Raw genomic sequence first — 5,120 nt, forward strand, 5'->3', positions numbered from 1 at the left:
ATATAATTAGTAAATGCACTAATGAACTGATTAAATACTCCTCAAGGGAAATATAAGGAACCAACAAGTACATCAAACAGTGCTCAACATCCTCCATCATCAGGGAAATGGGAATTACAGCTACTCTAGATACCTCTTACCCCCAACCACATTGGCTGTCATCTAGAAAACAAATAGCAATAAATACTGTCAAGGATGTGGACGGAGGAACACTTATTCAATGCTAGTGTGAAGATAAACTGGTGCAGTCACTTCAAAGGCAGTGTGGGGATTCTTTCAAAAATTAAAACCAAAGCTACAGTCTGACTCCACAACATAGACCCAAAGGACTCCAAGCCAACACAACACAAAGTTACTTTCACAGCCCTGTTTATTTCTGAATCATTCACAATAGCCAGTCTAGATGTCCATCAACAGATAACTAACAAAGAAACACAGTACATATTATTGTCCAACTGTTTCCTAAAAGTTGGAACACTCTCTCTTGGAAAAAGGAGAGACTCATGAAACAGAGGAAGTAAATACAACATAGAAGGCCCAGGAAGTAAATAAAACTTACAAGACTGGAGAAGCTCTTGAAAGTTACAAAGACCCTTACCAAAGTTATATAAGCAGTAGCAACTGCAGGAGAAATGAGAGTCTGATAAGATGAGCTCTCTGTGAGTTGTCCAGGTAGCTCAAGAATGCAGCTTTCAGAAGTTGTCACCTATGCCATGAGGGACTGTTCAGTGACACATCTTTGAATTACCTATGCCACTGGAAGTAACCCAACATCTATTCTCCTGTATGTACCTTTAATGAGTTCACTGGGCTATGCATGGATGAAATTGTTTCTTTGGTGTTTCATTAATGTCCTGTGCTTAAACATTTTTTAGGCCTTCCCAGGAAAAGTCATACAACATCCACATACAATAGAATTTTATGCAGCCATAAAGAAATCATGACATTTACAGAAAAACAAATAGAACTGGCAGTTATTGCTAAGCAAAATGAGCCAGACTCAGAAAAACAAATACTCTGTGTTTTCTCTCATATGTTGTGATTATTAAGCTTGATTGTCAACTTGATAGGATTTAGAATGAGCATGGAAATACATTTCTGGGCATGTCTGAGAGGATTTCTCTAGATTAAGTTAATCATGGTGATGACTACATGCCATACAATTTTGATTGTTGATAATTAGAGAGCAAGAGATATTGTTGCCTACGCATTACAAAGAAGGCAAAGATACCACACATAAACTGCCTGAGACATGCAGTGGTGGCTGTGTACAGTTTTCTGAGTTGCAGATTTTATGTTGTGGTCCAGTTGCTAAACCATCTCCCAGGATATTTGCTGGCATTGCTAACCAAGACCCACAGAGATGAATCACTCATGGTTTTCAGTGATCTCTGGCAGGCATCAGCGGTGATTGTCCCTGAACTCTTTCTACATGCATTGGGATTTGCCAAGGGGGAATTGCAACCTGCAAAGCTAGAAATCATCCAAAACAGACCGTTTTTCCAAGAAAAAGTGAACTAGAAGAACAATGCATTTCCTTTAGAGACAGAAAATAGCTTAATAGCATAAAACTCCCAAACAGTTGTAAATATCAAGAGGGAATGCTCATTGACTTAATTAGAGATAGAATGGTCTCTTACTTATAGCAATGTCTTTATCTGTCCCCATTCCAACCCATTCTTCCTAAAGTAAAATAGTTCACCCCTGCTTAAGTAGCTATGTAGTCTACACACAGAGAGGACACAGAGTTCAGCAGAAATCACATAAGGTCCTTTGTAATTCCAAGCTCCTCAATTTTATCTCTTTTCGTTTCTCTATATGCAACAAGCATTTTTTAAATGTTTGCATTTTAATTGAATTATTTCATGACTAGTAAGCACCCTATAAGAGTGAGCTTTATATCTTGAAACCCTAAAATGGATGGAGCTTGAATTAAAAAGGAAAACTCTAAACGCATCTTAGTCCACGGGGTAAGGAAGGCAGGCAGTTAGCTTAAGGCAGCTCAATGCCCTCAATTTATCTCTACTTCATTGTATAATGGAATAAGTGATAAATGATATGGCCATCGAAAGGTCTTAGGAAGAGTCAGCTTCTTAAAGATGACAAATCATGTGATGAGGATGGCTCTGTATGAACCCTTGATCCAGGGTCAATGAGAAAATCTCAGCCTCTGTGAAGATTCCATTGATAGACTTTTATAAGAAATTAGCCAAAATGCAGGATAATGTTTACATTCCCAGTTCCTTGTGCCTTATTGGAAAATAAAATCTAGCACTTCCCTCAAACAAGATAGGAAATACATAGAACAAGTGTTGACTTTTATGAAATAAGAACTTTCTGGATAGCTTGTTTGACATAAATACAACCACAACCAGTTTCAAGATTACAGTACATTTTTTAGACTTTGTCTCCATTCCAGGTAAGAGTGCTGGAGTTGGAAACATGGCTTTACAAAATACAACTGAAGCTACCTTCTAGTTTTCAGAGAGACCGATGAGTATCTTTAGCTATGTGCTTAAACCCCATCACAACCCCACAGTCTTATGAGCTTTTGGCTAATTCTAAGATCTTTTGAAGGGTCCCAACTTTTCTCAAATGAAATGCTGATATTGGATTATACCATGTCACACTTGAATGTGGCTAAACAGCTTCATCTACATTCTGATTAACTCCAGCCATTCTCATAACTTTTATGTCATCTTAGGTGTAAGTAAACATACTACTAATTCATAGTCCACAGAAGTATAGAGTTGTAGCTTTAAACTTATTAGTTGGGCTGAGAAAATGGCTATATAGTTAAGAGCATTTACAAAGGACCTGAGTTCAGGTCCTAGAACACACATGGCGGCACACAATCATCTGAAACTCCAATTCTAGCGGATCCACCACTCTCTTCTGGGCATATATGTGGTACATATACATAAGGGTGGCAAACACTCAAACATATAAAATAAAAATAAATAAGTATTTTTAACTACACTGAGAGTCCGTGAGATAGATCAGCCAGGAAAGGTGTTTGCCACACAAGCCTGGGACCTGAGTTTGAACCCCAAAAAACACATAAAAGGGTAAAGAGAATACCAACTTCATAAAATAATCTGCTAAAACCCCACATAAGCACCATGTCTCAACACAGCACCCCTTACACACATATATTATGAGGGCATACACACTAATAATAAATAATAATTTTTAAATAATATTAGCTGCTTGAGAAGGGGATATATATAACTATATATATAATAACAATATATATATAGCTATTTTGAGAAAGAGTACTACTATTTAGTCCTAGATGGACTAGACTCAGCTGACTTTGCTTCCAAAGTAAGTATTGCAATTAAAGGCTTACGCCAACACATCACATCCAAGAGAGGGGGAATACATTAGGCCAATTGAAGGAGTAAAATCTCCATTTTTAAAGATTTATTTATTTTATTTTACATCTATCAGTCTTTTGCTTATAGGAATGCCTGTGTCATATGCATCCAGGAACTGGAGTTGTGAACTACCATGTAGGCACTGAGAATCAAACCCAGGTCCTCTGCAAAAGCAAGAAGTGCTCTTAACCTCAGTACCATCATTCCAGCCCCAGAAAAGTCCTTTTGAATCAAAACTTTCACTCCTTTACCACTAATGTCTGAGAGGCGCAGAACTTGAGACGTTTTGATATGTGTTCCTTTTTTAATAGCAACTAAATGGGGAAGTATAGGAACTTAAAAGATAAAATGATGCAAATGATATATAGAACGTCAGAAAATCCTGCGTACTAAGTTTATTGAGTCATTACATTTGTCACTAAGATAACCAGCTTATAAAAATTGATTTTTATGAGAGTCATGGGTTGTCTCACTATTGCAGTTACATTTGGTTTCATGACTGGATTAATAATGAATGATGTTTAAGGCTTGAGAAAAATTATAAATACTGGATATGATTTTTCAAGAAGTTACTACATTTTAATTGCTATGTGTAATTATTCTCATTTTCACAGATGAATCATAGAGCCCACAAAAATGGTAGGCCCAAATGAGAGAGTAATGTGCATAGGAAAAAAATTTCCTTGAAAATGTGACCACCAGTGTTACATATTCAGAAGATGACATTAAATGGGTCATAACCTCCAACCAAAGGCATTTTTTTCTCACTGAAATTAAAACATGATCTTATAAAAGAACGTTTTAGAGTTGGCCACACATCTCAGCTGTAGAGCACATGCTAAGTGAGGGGACATGACCCACAGGTTGAGAGCCACTAAGCTAAAGGAACCTCTTATGAATGAGGCATTATCTGTTACTGTGTCATAAAACTGCCTTGCAAACTATCTTCAACTTCTGCCCATTCCTTATATTTATATGCTAATTAAATCTCTCTGCATTTAATTACCATTTCCCAAGTTTATTGATTTATATACATATACCTTCTGTCCCAGTCACTTCCATAAAGTTACCTCTAAGACTCAAACGTCAAGTTCAGAAATTAGCTTCCCAAAAGCTTTCTGCCCTATCTCCACTTAGTGTAGTCACCCTCCTACTTTAAGAACCCCTAAGCACTCAGCTCCTTCCTTTGACTTGTCAGGTTTGAGTTCTCAGTGAGTAAAATAGTCCCCCTTCCTTAACACCAACTTAAGTAAGGTTCACTAACTGGATTCTGGCCATTTGTTTCACTACACACAGCACAAGAAATATTAGTTGGGTTTTTTTTTCATTTATTTACTTGTTGTAACAATGCCCAACACTTTGTGCAGTACCTGGCATGCAGTAACCACATGAATATGAATGAATAAACGAATCTATTATCTGAAATGCACTCTCTTTGAAGTTCATTGGTCCAAAAATACTTAATGGCCAATATATTGCCTCCTGAATGTATGCAGCTCTCTCCCATTATCATACATAGTATTCAGTAAGAGATTAGGAGAGCACCTATTGGGGGTCGGGGTGGGGGTGAGTCACAGCCTACACTGTTGGACCAAATACTGAACTCACAAGGTTCTAATGGATATTTCCAAACTGGTGTCCATAAAAAATGGTCCTGATAAAATTCAGTGGGTCACACAACAAGATTAAAAAGGCATAAATGTAAAGGGAGGAGTTGTAGGGAAATGGGGGATGATGGGA

This window comes from Mastomys coucha, chromosome X, assembly GCF_008632895.1.
Source record: "Mastomys coucha isolate ucsf_1 chromosome X, UCSF_Mcou_1, whole genome shotgun sequence".
In the NCBI taxonomy this organism is placed as follows: domain Eukaryota; kingdom Metazoa; phylum Chordata; class Mammalia; order Rodentia; family Muridae; genus Mastomys; species Mastomys coucha.